Below are 18,048 nucleotides of genomic sequence, written 5' to 3' on the forward strand. Positions count from 1 at the left end.
TGCTAAGGGATAAAGACCTTATTAGCCACACTGCAACACAGAAACACTCCCACACACAGTTCACACACATTTCCATAGGTTCAAAGTCTCAAACCCTTTGTTCGAAAGAGAATTCTGAGAGTAAGAAGAAGAATAGGATTAATGAAGCTCTTCTTTAACCTCAGAGCTTCCTAATATGCCCATACCTTTAGGTAGTAAGGAACACTCTGTTAGGCCAGCAACAAAGTTCTGAGTTGAGGCTTTGTTTGTGTTAGGAGAAGGCCCTTGCAACAGGTCAGATTTTTCATAGGCATAAATTCTTTATTGTTTCATCAGTGAGGGATCAAGTAATTTATATCTGAAGCTTAGACGTATGGTTGTGTTGATGGGCTTAATGCAGAAGTTGGCACACTATGGCTTGCACACCCAATCTAGCCTTCGCTTATTTTTGTGAATATTGGTTGAATATAGCCACACTTACTCATTTACAAATTGTCCGTGGCTGCTTTCACTCAGAAGTGTGTAGAGTATAAAATAGATGCTATCTGGTTCTTTACAGAAAAAGTTTTCTGCTCTTTAAATTAATACATATTTTAATAAAACTTTCTTAAAGCCCTCATGGGTTTTCTTACAGTTGCCTACGCTTGCATAATGGGTCCTGGGGGACAGAGGAAAGTAATGTAGGTACAGCTGGGCTAAGCTCCATTTGATAGTTTTTATGTATGTGTTGCCTTTGTTCACCCAGCCAAGCGAAGTTGCTTCTTACTTTCTTTGTGTCTCTCTAGACTCTAGAGATAAGTCTGTTTTTGCAGCCTTTTGTTTAAATACTTGTCTTTCGCATTTGATCTTGAGTAACTTGAGAGTAAGATGCACGCATGACAATTTTTTATTCGCAAAATAGAATGCAATACTTGGCATAATACTAAAAAGTTTAAGAAATTTAATTAAATTGGGCAGAATTTCCCAGCATCCCCAAACAGAAGCATTTATGATGGGTGCAAAGAAGAGAGGCAAACAAATGCACTCCCCCCACAGCAGTTCAAATTATTTAAAAAATAATTTAACGTGAACCCTGACCTGAGGGTTACACGGACTACGAACAGGAATTAAAAGCCTCCGTTGTGTCTTGATCATACAGCTCAAGATAAGGAACCAGGGACTATGTTTAACAAAGACGAACATTTGTTTATGCTTTTGATTTTAATTTTTCTTTTAACATAGTTAAATACTATGAATGAACTCCTATTCATTGAAATGGTTGAGGAAATGGAATTTTACAGTTAATTTAATAGTCTCTCTAATTACTATACAGTAATGAGTTTTGAATTTTTAGGGGGAAATGATGAAATAAACAGTCATAAAAACATTTGGACAAATTTTAAACTTGCTGTATTGATTTAGAAGGCACTTTGGGATTTTGAAGTAACACGGTTATCATAATGAGCATAAATAGTAGGTGATCAAATACTCATTGATTTATATTCTCTCCTTCAAAGTAGACAGTCCAAGAAATTGGGCTGAAAATATGCTGACCCTGTGGTATATTTTGGAAATTGCTTCAAAATTCCTGTTATCAGCTTGTTTACTTGTCATTTGTATTTTTCACATAAAAGTTAGTTGCAGCTGAAAAAAGATCTTCAGTTATTTGAGTTTCCTAGTTAGCTATTTGCATTGTAGATAAAGGGAAGTTTTATGGTTCTTAAATATCTTGAGAGTTGGCAGGCCTCTAAAGTACTTTTCAATTTTGATGCCAGTAATAAATACTAGTTTTTACCCATCTTAACCATCAGAAGCAAATATTCTAATAACAATTTTTTTTCCAAAATTGGTTTTCTGTCTCACATGTTCAAAGTGATGATTGGTCTGGACGTAAATGGAGAGATGAACTTAAATCCTGACTCAGTCACTTATTATTTGTGATCATGGGCAAGTTATTTAATCTCTCGTTTGAATTTCCTCATCTGTGGAATAAGGGTACTTACATAACAGGGTTATTTAATGTAAGGATTGCTAAATTAATAAATATAATAACACCATAGCTAGCGGGTTTCTGCTACACAGTTAGGGATCTGAAAATAGTAACTATTTTTCTCTTTAGAGTTCAGATTGTTAAAAATTATTTACATGTAATTTTTTAAATTAACATGCTGTAAAATGCACATTTTTGGTGTAGAGTTCTGAGTTTTAACATATGGAGAGATTCATGTAACCACCATCACAGTTGGGATGCAGAACAGTTTCATGAGCCCTCAACATTCCTCATGCTGTCCTTTTGAAGTCACAGTCTCCCCCTCAGCCCTCACCTGGGACAACCACTGATCTATTTTCCATCACTGTGATTTTTTCTGTTCTAGAATGTTATGTAAATGGAATCATACGCTATAACCTTGTGAAACTGGCTTCTTTATCCAGCATTATGCATTTGGGATTCATTCAAGTCTTCATGTGTGTTAATAGTTTCTTCCTTTTATTGCTGAATAGCATTCCATTGTACGGATGTATCACAGTTTGTTTATCCTTTCACTCAATGAAGGACATTTGGGTTGGTTCTGGTTTTTGGCAATTTTGAATAGAGCTACTGTGTGAACATATGTTGTGTGAACATATGTTCTCAGTTCTCTAGGGTAAATATCTAGGAGTGGGACTTTTAGGTCATATGACAAGATGAGTTTGACTTCATAAGAAACTCAAGCTGTTTCAAGAGTGGCTGTCCCATTTTGCATTCCAGGAACGTATAAGAGTTCCAGTATCTCTGCATCCTCACCAACACTTGGTATTATCAATTTTTATTTTATTTTAGCCTTTCTGACAGGTGTGAAAGTGTATCTCATTGTGGCTTTAATATTAATGTTGAGCATATTTTTATATGCTTATTTGAAAATGATATATTTTCTTTGGTTCAGTGTCTGTACTGATATTTTGTCCATTTGGGTTGATTTCTTATTGGTGAGTTAAGAGTTCTTTGAATATTCTTTGTACATTCTGGATGCAAATATTCTTTGTACATTCAGATATGTGACTTGCAAATATTTTCTCTCATTTTGCGACCAGTCTTTTTATTCTCTTAACAGTCTTTTATAAAACAAAGGTTTTAAAGTTTGATGAGGTCCAATTTACCAATTTTTCTTTTATAAATTGTTCCTTTGGTGTCATGCCTAAGAACTCTTTGATCAACCTTATGTCATAAAAATTTGTTCCTGTTTTCTTCAAAAGTTTTATGTTTCACAATTAGATTTTGAATTAATTTTTGTATAATGTGTGAGGTGTATCTCTGTGTATATCTCTTCACCAATAGCACACTGCCTTAATTTGTATAGTTTATAGTAATTCTTAAATTACCTCTAATTTTATTGTACTCTCTCAAAATTGTTTAATCTATTCTTGTTCCTTTGCCTTTCCATATAAATTTTAGAATCAGCTTGTCTGTTTTCACAAAATCCTGTTGGATTTTTATTGAAATTACATTAAACCTATAGATGAATTTTGGGAGAATTGACACTTTTATTATGTTAAATCATTAATCCATGGACATGTATGTCTCTTCATTTATATTTATTTATTTATTATTTTTTTTCAATTACAGTTTACACTCAATTTTATTTTGTATTAGTTTCAGATGTACAGCATAGTGGTTGGACAATCATATACTTTACAAAGTGTTTCCCCTGATATTTCAAATATTCGCCTGGTACCACACATAGTTCTTACAATATTATTGACTATATTCCTTCCTTATGTTGTACTTTACATCCCATAACTATTTTGTAACTACCATTTTGTACTTCTTAATCCCTTTATCTTTTTCACTTAGTCTCCCAACCCTGGCTACCATCAGTCTGTTCTCTGTATCTATGAGTCTGTTTCAATTTTGTTTGTTCATTTATTCTGTTCTTTAGAGTCCACATAAGTGAAATCATATGGTATTTGTCTTTCTCTGACTGACTTATTTCACTTAGCATAATACTCTCCAGGTCCATCCATGCTCTTGCAAATGGTAAGATTTCATTCATTTTTATGGCTGAGAAATATTCCACTGTATATATGTACCACCACTTTTTTATCCACTCATCTATTCATGGGCACTTGGGTTGCTTCCATAGCTTGACTATTGTAAATAGTGCTGCAGTGAACATAGGGGTGAATATATTCTTTCGAATTAGTGTTTTGGATTTCTTCAGATATATACCCAGAAGTGGAATTGCTGAGTCATAAAACAGTTCCATAATTAAATATTTGAGGACCTTCTGCACTGTTCATCTTCCATAGTGGCTGCAGCAATTTGCATTCCCACCAACAATGTACAAGGGTTTCCTTTTCTCCACATCCTTGCCAACACTTGTTGATTTATTGAGGATAGCCATTCTGACAGGTGTGAGGTGATATGTCATTGTGGTTTTAATTTGCATTTCTCTGGTAATTAGTGATGTTGAACATCTTTTCTTATGTCTGTTGGTCATCTATATGTCCTCTTTGGAGAAGTGTCTATTCAGGTACTCTATCCATTTTTTAATTGGATCATTTGGTTTTTTTGGTGTTAAGTTGTATGAGTTCTTTATAAATTTTGGACATTAACCCCTAATTGGATGTATCATTTGCTAATATCTTCTTCCATTTAGTAAGTTGTCTTTTTGTTTTCTTGATGGTTTCCTTTGCTTTGCAAAAACTTTTTAGTTTGATGTAGTCCTATTTTTTTTATTTTTTCTTATTATTTCCCTAGCCCAAGGAGACATATCAAAAAAAATATTGTTAAGGGAAATGTCAGAGATTTTACCGCCTATGTTTTCTTCTAGGAATTGTATGGTTTCGAGCCTTACACTTTTTTTTTTTTACTTTATTCTTCTATATGGTGTAAGAAGGTGATCTAGTTTCATTCTTTTGCATGTATCTGTCTAATTTTCCTTGCATCATTTATTGAATAGTCTTTATCCTATTGTATGTTCTTGCTTCTTTTGTCAAATATTAATTGCCCATATAGACATGGGTTTATTTCTGGGCTTTCTATTCTGTCCTATTGATCAATATGTCTGTTTTTATGCAAGTACCACGCTGTTTTGATTATGATAGCATTGTAGTATAATTTGATATCAGGTAGCATGATACCTCTTTGTCCGGGTTTGGTATTAGAGGAATGTTGGCTTCATAAACAGATTTGAGAAGTGTTTTCTGCTCTTTTATTTTTAGGAAGAGACTGTAGAATTGATGTTATTTCTTTGTTGTTTAGTTCTATATACTTTATGATTTTTGTTGGTTTGTACTATCAATATTAAGAGAAGTTGAGGTTGCCAAATATAATTATGAATTTATTTCTCTTTCCATTTTGTCAATTTGCTTCATGTATTTTGAAGCTTTTCTGTTTATTTAGGATTTCTTCCCCCCTTGGTAGATTGACCCTTTTATTATGATGTAATAACCCTGTTTATCACTTTAGCTTTCTTTTGATTAGTGTTTGTATGGTATATTCCCATCATTTTACCTTTAACCTGCTTATCTGTTCTTTTTAAATTCTTTCTGACAACCTGTCTTCTAACTTGTGTGTTTTGACTATTTATATTTAATATAATATTTGATGTTTTGGGGTTTAAGTCTACCATGTTATTATTCATTTTGTTTTACCCCTTCCATTTTTGTCTTTCTATTTCCCTTTTACTAATCTTTCCCTCTTACTAATAATCTTTCTTTGGATTATGTGAACATTTTTAGTATTTGATTTTATTAATTGTGTTTGACTCTCTTTTTTAGTAGTTTATGTGGCACTTAAGAGTTATAATATACATACTTAACTTTTCAAAGTTTATTTCAAATCAATAATTTACCACTTTAGTTAGACTGTAGAAAGCTTATCCCCCTATAGGTCCTTTTATCCTCCCCATTTACGCTCTAGTTGTCCCATGTATTACATCAATGTACATGAAAAATTATCTGAAAATATAATAATTTCTTTTTTCATCTATCAAATGTATTTTAGAGTCCAGGAGATGTTATATGACCCAAGCATCTACTATTTGTGTGGCTTTCCCTTCAACCCTGATATTACAAATTTTCCTTTGGTATCAATTCCCTTTGGTCTGGAAAAACGTCCTTTAACAATTGTTTTAGAGCAAGTTTCCTGGCGATCAATTGCCTTCATTCGAGAAAGCATTTATTTTATCTTTATTCCTTAAGGAAATTTTTGCACTTGAAATTATTGGGTCAATCCCTTCTGGCCTCGAGGATTTCAGATGAGAAACATTTGAATCTTTGTTTCCCTCTAGTTAATGTATTGTTTTCTTTCTACTTTTTAATATTTTTTTCTTTGTCTTTAATTTTCAGAAGTTTCATTGTAATATGTCTTGGCATGAAGTTTTTTACTTTTATTTTGCCTGAAGTTTACTGAACTTTTTTTAATTTATAAATTTATGACTTTCATCAAAAGCAGGATATTTTAGGCATTACTTCTTCACATATTTTTTTGCACCACCTATTTTTTTCCCCCCTTCAAGAACTCTGATTACACAAATATTAGGACTTTTAGTACTGTCCAATAGTCTTCTTTCCTGTCATGTGCATTCTGCTATTGAGCCTAGCCAGTGAATTTTTTAGACACTTGAAGTTTTTGAAACTTTGTGCTGGTGGAAAGATTCACGGAAAATCTCTTATATTCTGCTGAGTTTTATATTTGCCCAAGGTTTTATATTTTTAACAAAGTATTATTATTAATAGTTGCATTAATGTAATCTGGCAGTCAGATGAATGGAAATAGGAGAAATTATGTCAGTTTTATGTAAACTATGTGTGAGTGTTATAGTTGTAAATATGACCAAAATATTTTACTTATGCAAAATATTTATTCCATGTTAGTTATTTATGCAGTAGTTTCTCTTTCAAGACTTGTGATAACCACATCTTTTAAATTTGTAAATAATGTTATCGAAATAATCTTAATCTTTGAAATCTCACAAAAATTTATATGCTAATCTTCTCTGCATTGCTCCAATTTTAGTATATGCGGAAGCAAGCACTGTCCACAAATTTTTAATGCTCTTTTTATCAAAAGGTTCACTTTAATTACCCTCCCCTTGAATAGTGTTTAGTATTATGTTAATGATTTGCATTTAACAAACAATGCATTGAAAGTGATGCTGTGTCACCACCAAGGTTGTGCTAAAAAAGGCAATTCAGCTTATGGCTCTCTTTCTTGGAAAACTCACCCTTGGAAATCAGCCACATAGAGTAAGCACATGTAGGTGTTTTAACTGATATCCATACCAAGATTCCAGGAGGTCTCCAGCATCAACCACCAGACATCTGAGTGAGCTAGACTTCAGATGTTTCCAGTTGCCAGTCTTCAAGCTACCCCAGCCAAAGCTGAATAGAGCATAGATAGATGGTCCCAACTGAGCCCTTCCCAAAGTGTTGATTTTTAAGTAAAATATATGTTGTAGTTATAAGCCTCTATATTTTGGGTCCTTTGTTATCTAGCAATGGAGAAATGGAATAGATTTTGGTGTTTGGTATCTGGAAGTGCCCTTGGGGGATGCTGCTGTAACACAAAATCTAAAACCTTGGGGATTGCTTTGGAATCTCAAGTAGTGCTAATGAAAGCCTAACACCTTGAAGAGACTGTACATAAAAAGCAGCTTTTCTTCAAGCTTCTAAGGCATTAACAAAATCCATCCACCAATGCTTTTCATTCTTTTAATTACATCTGCCCAAATTCCATTTGAGTACTAGAGATACCGCATATGTTAACATTTTGTCTTTTACCTGCACCCCATTTCAATATGCCATAGATGGGAATATTAGTCATTATAATGCCACAGCTTGCTAGGAATTAACCTCCTCCCAGACTGCCCCAGGCAATGGTTACCGTTTAACTGTTGGGTAATTCAATTTCAAACTTCTATCCTGAGGGGCTGCTTTCTAGAGCCTCTTCCCATTCCAACTCTTAAACTAGGCTTTCATGAAAGCAGTGCCTGGGACAATGACTCAGCACAGGTAATTTATTCTGGAGATAATTCCAGGAAACAGAAGTGAGAGAATGGAGAAAATGAGACAGGAAAGGGAGAAAAGCCAACAAATGGTATATTATTTTACCAGCTGTTGCTGAGAACAATTGGTACTTAATTCCAGCTGTGCATTCTGAAGAATCTCGTAGAATATTTAGAATTCTGTTGCTAAAGAATATGAGGCTAATCCATATATATATAAACAACGGTACAACATTGTCTGAGGGTTGTACTCTTGGTTATTAATACTTTTTGCCTCTACTGATTGAATTCCAGCGTTATTGGTGGAAATGGAGTTCTTGGGGTGCCAAGAGAAAAAGAATTTCCTGAGGCCCCTATGGGAGGATGGGGTTTCATGGAAAACTTTACTGATGATGTAAAATTAAGGAGGTTCCCCTCCAAGGTCCCATCTCTGTGTGTCTTGCCATAAAAGAAGTCCAATCTTGTCTTCAGCAGGGCCAGAATAAAGGCCAATATCCATAGTTTTTGCTCCATATTAAAGCCCAGACCAGTCCAGCAACAGGCTAGTTTAGCTTGCATTCCCAGCTGCAATCCGTTGCATGTGGGGTCCGGATGGTCATGGGCTATGTGACTGCTTAAGCCCACATGGCTATGGAGGAGAATAGGCGAGCACATGGGTGAGTTTGGGTCACTGAGCAAGACAGAAACAGGAAAACAAAAGCAAACAAGAGAGAACAAGAGCCAACAAGAGAGGGAACTTCCAAGAGCTTCCTCAAACTAACCAATTAACCCTCCAGGGTTTCGTGTCCTTCTGAGGGGGTCCAACCCTTAGCCAATCCATTGTTCCCAGGCTAGACTGACAGGTAAACACCTCCCCTGTGCCACCCTGACTTCTGTTGGGCATCTGCCTATCTCCCCCTTCTCCTCCCAACAGTCTAGTACCAGATGGGGGGAAAGGAGGGGTGTTAACCCCCTTTGAGGGACAACACTGTGATTCCATGGGATGTAAAGCTGTAGCTTCCTGGTGAAACAAACAGGCTTATGCTTCCCAGCTGAACATGCTCAACAATGTCTGACTCTTCCTTAGCTCTCTTCCTTCTATTAATATTAACTAGCTAATTATAATCATAACACCAAGACTTCAGAAAAAGTTCTGAGGCAGAAAAGCAGAGAGATGTCACATTTGGGGAGAGGCACTGACATTCTGCATGGACTTGTTTACCTCAGCTAAACTAAAATAGGATGGACTGCAGACTAGTGGGATGGGGCTTTGGACATCACAAGCATCTGCTCCACCGACATTTATAATTGAAGGATATGCTATGTTTCAGTTGGAGGAGAGGATCGAGTTCGTTTTCCATCCAAGCTAACAGTCCTTTTGGCGGCCCATGAGCCCATGTTAAAAACCCCTGGTCTAGAAGCTCAGGAAATCTTTATCTTCTTTCCAGACATAGGGAAACCTCACTCTCCAAATTCCCTTGCAGTTTGGTTGGACATATGACTGAGTTTGAGACAATGACTGGGGGACAGAAGTAAAGTATACAACTTCCAGCTCTGACCCCTAAGATAGCCCCATTCTTTCCTCATCAACCAGGAGAAAATTCAATGGGAAGATGATGGAAGCCACACAATGGAAAGATCTTGAATCCTCGAATCATCCCTTGGAAGACAGCAGCCCAGGCTAGTCATCTAACTCCTATCAGACAGTGGCTTGAGTGAGAAATAAGCAGAATAAGCGGGGTATGTGTGTGTGTTTTGGGTCGTCTGTTTTAGCAGTTGGTGTTCATTTCTTAGATAAGACCTGTACTTTCTTGATTCTCACTACACATTGGTCATTGAAGAAAGTATTAGTTATTGTCTCTTTGTGTTATAGGCTGGCATGTGGTGATGACTGGTCTGCTCTTAACCTTTTAGGGAATAGGAGAGATGAGTTCAAAGCAGTAATATCATTATTTTTAGACAACTGATGGCTTTCTTCATGGTTAGGGAGAATTGCCCATTGCTATCTTACACTTGCTGAACCCAACCTGAGAGAGAAATTCTCCTTCATAATCCCAAGATAATAAACACCAGAGAAAGAACCGGCATGAGATACTGTCTGCTTTCTCCTTTATCATGAGGGGCCAAGAAAATGTCCTGGATATAGTAAATCTGAATCAATGAAAGACAAGCAGACAATCACTTGGATTTTAGATGAATAAAAGGAAGCTTGCCTAGTGTTTAATAATATGTCTTACCATTTTTAGACAAGCATAAAGCTAGTATCTATTCAGTGTCAGAGATGGACTGTGACAAAGAAGTGAGAATACTCCCTCTTGTGGTCCTTGATAAAAATAATCTCAGCTATGAGAGCATATTGAGAAAATAGCACTTCTGGAAAATGGAAAATCTTTAAGATAACCTCAGTGGGTAATTAGAACTTACCCTTTTCTCTCTGACGGTCTCTGTGAAGCTAAGGAACCATTTGAGGCCGTGTTGGTGAGGATCACCTGGAGAGCGTTTGTGAGCTTGGACTGCTAACCTCAGGGAAAAGCTGAGAACGTGCCATGAGGAAAGGACTCTTCAATCTCATCTGGAAGAACTTCTTTCCACTTGGAATTTTCCCTCCCCAAAAGGTTAAAGAAGTAGTAATTGTCACTAAATATCTTTTTTCTTCAACTTGCAAGTGGTTCTCAATGTGGTCTTTTGCTTCCTCTTGGGGAAGCTTGATTTAAGAAGAGTGAGTTTGGTGTTAGGACACTGTTTCCTCTAACACACATCTCTCATAATTTTGTGGGATGGGAGGAAATGTATTTCTCGGACATGTATTTTTCCCCCTGTCTATTTGGAATCTTATTTAGCAACTTTGTTTTCCTCTGGAGATAACTGGCTACACAATGCTGGAAATAGAAAATTTACTCATTTCTTCCCTCCCCTCCCCTCCCCTCCCCTCCCCTCCCCTCCCCTCCCCTCCCCTCCCCTCCCCTCCCCTCCCCTCCCCTCCCCTCCCCTCCCCTCCCCTCCCCTCCCCTCCCCTCTTCTCTCCTCTCCTCTTCTCCTCCCCTTCCCCTCCCCTCCCCTCCCCTCTTTTCTTTTCTTTTTTCCTTTTCTCCTCACCCAAGGATATGTTTATTGATTTGAGAGAGAGAGAAAGAGAGAGAGAAAGAAACATCAATAGGTTGCCTTCCTGCATATGCCCCAACCAGACAGAACCTGCAGCCTAGGTATGTGCCCTGACCGGGAATGGAATTCACAACCTTTTGGTGTACGGGACAATGCTCTAGCCAACTGAGCCACCTGGCCAGGGCTTATTAACTTCTTAAGATGTAAAATAAGGATGGTATTGCAATAGAAAGACAACAGATATCCAATGTCAGCAGTGGTTTGATGTGAGATTATCATTTGTTTTCTCATAATTTATGCCTCTTTCTTTTTGCTTCTAATGTTTCACCACTAGAAACATGGTGTGCTCCAGTTCTGAGGAAGGTTGACATCTGTTGGAAACCAGTATCTATATCTCCCTCTCTCTGGCCTTGTAGTTAGGTTGCACAAATTGTTCTGGTTTGCCCAGAAAAGACCTGGTTTACACTGCTGTCCCTATGTCCCATTTGGTTTAGGATTTGTTCTTTTTCATTTTTTTCCCCAATGGGAATTTTAACAATTTCTATTTCATTAGTTTTACAATACAACTTTAAGAGCACTGGAGGCAATTTTAAATTTAAAAAGATTTAATATTACATTGAATAGTACATTCTTTAGAAAAATACTTGTGACATGACATTAGATGCAAAGAAACTGATTGCAGTACATGAATTGTAAGGGAAAAAGAAACTGCCTTGGACTGAATGAGACACATCACTTTCACTTATGTTCCATTGGAAAGATAGGTCACATGGCCATCAAGATGCATAGCTGCTGGGAAATGTAGTTTAGCTGTTGGCCCAGAAATGAGAAATGGGTTTAAGAAACATCTACTCAGTCTCTGTCACATTACTTTAGAACAAAAATTTCTTATGGTCACACAGTCAAAAAGGGGCAGAATTAAGCATCAAACTTGAGTCTACTTGACTTCAAATCTCCACATTTACCACTGTAGAGGCTCAGAATGAGTCACCCCAACATTTGCCTCTGTGGGTATGTGAATTATTTTGAGCTAAAGGCAACTGAGACCCTTAGGACTCAAGAGAAACTTCTGTACCCCACTGCCCACACTTAACTATGTAAAAAAACTTAATTTAGGGCCTTGCTCATAAAAGATCATCATAGATGATAACCTTTTTGACCTGTCTATATGGTAGGGCAACTATTAATTACTGCACAGCTGCTTTTCTTATCATCTTGTCCCGTTTGAAGCCCCAAGGTGCCTTACCTCATCCTTAGCGCAGAATGACACATAAACCTCATTTTAACTTTCTGTCCCTGAATTTCTCAGGTATGTGGAGTCTCTGATTCACTCCTATATGTAAGGTTCCTATATGTACATATATAATTAAATTTGTTTATTTTCTCTGGTTAATCTGTCTTATGTAGATTTAATTATTAGACTAGTCAAAAGAACCTTGAAGGCCAGAGGAAAGTTTCTTCCTCCACCACACCTTCACATCCCAAATCTCTCTGTAGTTTCCAGAAATCACACTTTATACCACTGATTATATCTTTACTTGTGGTTAACAGAAGCCAAGATTTAAGTGATTGAGGTTATTTATTATTTTGCTTGAATTATAATACTTGCATACATTTTTGTATTTGTATATATATATACACACATAAATATATATACACGTTATACTTATATATATATTTATATACTTGTCAGCCAATAATTTAGATTTGATTTGAATTTTCTTGTTGTGAAAGTCCACTTATTACCTTAATTATACACAGTCAGAAAATAGCCTTTCCCCTTCCCTATGTATCCATCTATTTTATTTTATTTTTTCTGACTTGAGACATGGAGTTAGAAACAAAATCTCATAGGAAATTTTATCATTTTTACTAGGTTGAGCATAAGCACATAGCCTGGTTCTTGCTCAGAGCTTTTCATTAATTTTAGGGGTGAGTAGAATGTACACCTGGAAGGCATCTCTCTTTATATGCATCATTCTCTCCCACATAAATAATTGAGACTCATAAAAGGAAAATCAAATTCTGAAATTAAATTACTCATTGACTTTTTGGTTTATTTTTCAACTGTTGGCTGGTTGGTTTAATAGAACAACTCCCTAAAAAGAAATTGACCAGTTGACCAATGGGGTTTTAACCGCAAGTCAAATCAAAGTGAAAATTTTTGATGCTGTTCAGAATCATCCATCCCCCTAGGCAACTAAGGCTTTTATAACAAATTGACTGACCACTTTGCTACCCCCCCCTTTTTTTCAGAAGTCAAGGCACATAACAGATTAATTTTTAAATTTTTTTTTTGTGTCAAACAGACAAGGAACATAATTATGTGGATCTTAGACTTTGAAAATAAAAATATAACAAGACACATATTACATAACTTGCTTGGAAATGGCCTGTCCTGCTTTCTGGAGCTACTTTCTGCCAAGGATGATCTTACCTGACAAGTTGAAAATAAAGATTGGTTAGTGGCCTTTAACTCTTCCCCTTACAGTTCTGTCGGCCTCCTTTACAGTTCTGTCAGGGCTCACAGGTGGGCATTCTGTGTGTTTAGAGCAAACTGGATGGAGGGGTGGGGAGTGAGAAGAGAGGGCACAATCATCCATTCCCACGATGCTAACTCTATTCTTGCTTTGATTCTGCTATTCTCTATTCTATACTTAGAAAGTGGGGCCTAATTTTTTACTTGATTCTGGACCTTCTTGCAGAAACAATACTATTTCTCTACTTGTCTTTTCTGGAAATATGTTTGGTTAATTGTCAGTTTGCCCTCACCTCTTCCAAAAACAAACACTCTGAGGCTTATCCTTTGAGGAAGCATCTAAACTAGGAAATCATAAATCCCCACTTGTCTCAAACTACAAGTCATACATTTAGCTGCTCAACAAGAAACATACTCTCCCTGTTCCCCAGAGAGCAGCTGCTCAGTGTGCTCAAAGTTCTGACTGACACAAAGCTCAGAGATTCCATATCAATAGTATGTAAATGGAGCTGCAGAACTGGCTGTAGACTCTAGAATTCACACAGGTCTGGACATGCCTGATGTACTGGTAAGGCCGTCTCCCAGAAAGACTTGTTTTTATGATGGACTAAGGAGATTTTTGAGGAAGCTTCTGTCCTAAGAGAGGAGTTTGATCCCATAAACAAAGCCTTAGTTGTCTAGGTGGATGGATGATTCTGAACAGCATCAAAAAATTTTCACTTTTATTTGACTTGTAGCCTAAACCACACTGGATTCAGTTTTAAATCCTGAGGAGAGCAATGGATTTGTACTTAAATCCCAAAGAACCTGATTTTCTAAAAAGTCTTAAGTATAGGTGCACAAATAATGCTGTATTGGAGCTCTCTAAACCCGTGAGATGCAGACATGAGAGCCCTTCCACATGGTAACTGTGGTAGACAGGATTCTAAAAATGCTCCCCCCAACCCTTATTCCTCACCCCAAAGATTTCTGGCCTGTGGTTACTTATTAAACACTAATCTAGGTATTTCCTTGAAGGGTTTTGCAGATATGATTGGAGTCTCAAATCAGTTGACCTTAAAGTAGGAAGATTATCGAGGTGGGCCTGATCCTATGAGATGAACCCTTTTAAAGCAGAGAGTTTTTTTGTAGATAGGAGCAGAGGAAGAAGTCAGAGATTCAGAGCACAGGGGGGAGTTGGTGCACTGTGCTGGTCTGAAGATGGAGGGGCCTTGTGCCAAGGAATGTAGGTGTCCTTAAAGAGTTGAAGACTGGCTCCCTGTTGACAGCTAGCAAAGAAACTCAGACCTCCATCCATATTTGACCAATGACCTGAATGAGTTTGGAAGCAGATTCTTTCCTCTAGATAAAAGCACACCCCTGGGTACACCTTGTTTTCAGCCTTGTGAGTCCCTAAGCAGAGAGCCCAGTTGAGCCATGCCAGACTTGGGACCTACAGAAGTTTGAGATAAACCATTTGTATTGTTTTAAGTCACTATATTTATGGCAATTTGCTAGGCAGCAATAGAAAACTAATGTGGTAACAAAATATGACGAGGTTCCTATTTTATGGCACCCAGGCCTCAGCTGTGGTGGGAGGCCCCAGTGTCCCATAGGCCACGGATGCCTGTGCTAAACGATAGAACACCATACAAGACTTGGCGAGTGCTTGTGAAACATCCCGTAGGCACTCCCAGGAATTTTCCTGGGTAGGGGAAACAACCAGTAAAATTTAGATTATTATAATTAATATGAGCCACTGGAACCTATGAGCTGAGGAAGTCCAGGGAAATTGGTTGTACACATCTTCACAGAGTCCAGGTTTGTTCAACCTCCTAGCATACACTTCATTCACCAAAAGGGACACAGTTGCTTTTGTTTTCTGATTTACTTCTCCCCACTCCTAAATTCTCTTTTGTCTTGGGCCCTGATCTCTTTTGGTAGATGCCAAGAGATGGATTTAGTAAGTCTATCCTTAGATAACAAAAACAGTAAGAAAAATGCATTTTTATTATTAAATCTTTGCTACTGAGATAAAATGGCAACTTATTTTTGAGAGATAGGTCATCTTTTTCAGTATACTTAGGTGCCTTTATCACAAACTTCCTTTTAAAAAATAGCTAGCAAGCATCTTTATTGGGTTCTTAACAAAGGAAACATGATCAGTATATTAAGAGTGTGGACTTTTTATTTTCAAAGCCAAGATGAAGATTAGCACAGAGATGATTATAGTATAATTGTACTGTAATTTTATAAGGATATTATTTGGATACAATTCTCCATAGATGTCTTGCATTTCTGCATGTCTTCTGAGCAGATACACTGGAAGCATCTGCTCTAAAATATATTTTCAAGTATGTTTGTACGGCAAACAGCTTTGAAAGGTAAAGGTAGTGTCTCTCTCTGAGGCAAAGGGCAGATTTGTTTGCCGTCCAGGATAATAAAGATAATGTCTCTTTCTGGAGCAAAGGTTGGGCAAATTTGCTGGCAGTCTTCTTTCATAAGCTCTGTGTTTTTGAAGCTCAGGGCATTTCAGCTGTGATACAAACCCTGTGTGCACCGGGTGACCAACTTGTCCTAATTTGCCTGAGACCTGATTGTGGCATAAAGTCCCAAATAACAGGAACCCTTCAGTTTAGCGCACATCAGGGATTTGGTCATCCCAGGGAGCTGCATGTATCTGAGATGCTCCATAGCACCCTGAGAAATTAGGAAGACAGTGAACCATGATAAACTTGAAGCTCCTGCTGCCACCGTATTGTGACAGAGTCCTTTGATTCTGGCTCAGGGATCTTCCGTGTGCACCCTTAAAACTGTGGTAGGCTATCTTGTTAGGTAGCAAGCTCAGGAAAATATCAGACCCTACACAATTCTTTACAGATGTCTTTTAATTGCTGGGGTTGTAGTTGGGGGGAAAAGTTTATTTTAGATTGGGGAAATGGAGTAAGCCCATAAACTTCCTCTAAAGTTTTCCAAAATCTATTTTGTGAAATGAGTAATTCCAAAGAAAATCAACTTATGAAGGTGACTTTGTAGGAACTTGTGTTATTTCTTTTTTCCTTTGCATTTTTCCCTCTTGTTCACAGGTTATTTAGAAGTGTATTGCTTCATTTCCAAATATTTAGGATTTTTTCTGGTTATCTTTATGTTACTCTTCTTTAGTTTATTAATTCCACTCTGGTCAGAGAACATACTCTACGATTTAAGCTTTGAAATTTATTAAGATTTGCGTTGGTCTATTTTGGAAAATGTCTAAGTGCATTTGAAAAAAATTGTACTTTGCGGTTGTTGTTGTAGTGTTGTCTGTATGTAAATTAAATTAAGGTGGTTTATTATACTGTGCAAATCTTCTATATTCTTACTGATGTTTTGTCTGCTTATTCTGTTAGAAATTGTAACATTTTCAAAAATGATTGTGCATTTGTCTCTTTTGCCTTTATATGTTAAGGTGACACAGGTTAGGAATGGTTTATCTTCTTATTTAATGGACTCCTTTATCATTTTAAAATATCACTCTATTTCTTGCTCTTGCTGGTTGTGGTTAGGGCATTGGCCTGTGGAACGAAGGGTCTCGGGTTTGATTCCCCATCAAGGGCATGTATTGGGTTGCAGGTTCGATTCCCACCCCTCTTGGGTGCATGTGGGAGGTGACCAATGGATGTGTCTCTCTCACATTAACGTTTCTCTCTCTCTCTCTCTTCTTCCCTCCATCCCTCTCTTCCACTCTCTCTAAAAATCAATGGAAAAATATCCGAAGATTAAAAACGACAAAAAATAAAAATCACTATTTCTAGTAATACAGGCATACCTCAAAGATATTGCAGGTTTGGTTCCAGACCACTGCAATAAAATTAATATCACAATAAAGTGAGTCATATGAATTTTTTGGTTTCCCAGTGCATATAAAGTTATGTTTACACTACAGGTCTATTAAGTGTGCAATAGCATTGTGTTTAAAAAACAATGTACATCCTTTAATTAAAAGATACCTTATTGCTAACAAATGCTAACCACCCCCTGAGCCTTCAGGGAATCAATCTTTTTCCTGATGGAGGGTCTAACCTTGATGTTAATGATGATACAAACCTTCAATTTGTGAAAAACACAATATCTGTGAGACACAATAAAGCAAAGGGCAATAAAATGAAGTATGCCCATACTTAACATCAACACTACTTTACTTGGTATTAATAAAGTTATGCTAGCTTTGGTTTAGATTTTGCATGATATAATTTTTCCATTCTTTTTATTTTTTAAGTTTTCTGTATTCTTATATTTAAAGTATGGCTTTTATAAACAGGATATAGCTTAACCTTGGTGTGTTTTTTTCTTTTAAAAGAAAAAATCTTTGCCTTTTAATTGAAGCCTTTGGTCCATTTACATTTAACTATTGACACAGTTGATATTACAGACTCAATGTTTGTGTCTCCCAAATTCATGTTGAAACCCTATCCCCTGATGTGATGGTACTTGAGGGGTGACTGGGATTAGATGCGGACATGACAGTGGAGCCCCGTGAATGGGATTAATGCCCTTAGGATGGGAGCTTGCCTCCTCTCTGTT

Source organism: Miniopterus schreibersii (assembly GCF_964146895.1).
Source record: "Miniopterus schreibersii genome assembly, chromosome: 5".
In the NCBI taxonomy this organism is placed as follows: domain Eukaryota; kingdom Metazoa; phylum Chordata; class Mammalia; order Chiroptera; family Miniopteridae; genus Miniopterus; species Miniopterus schreibersii.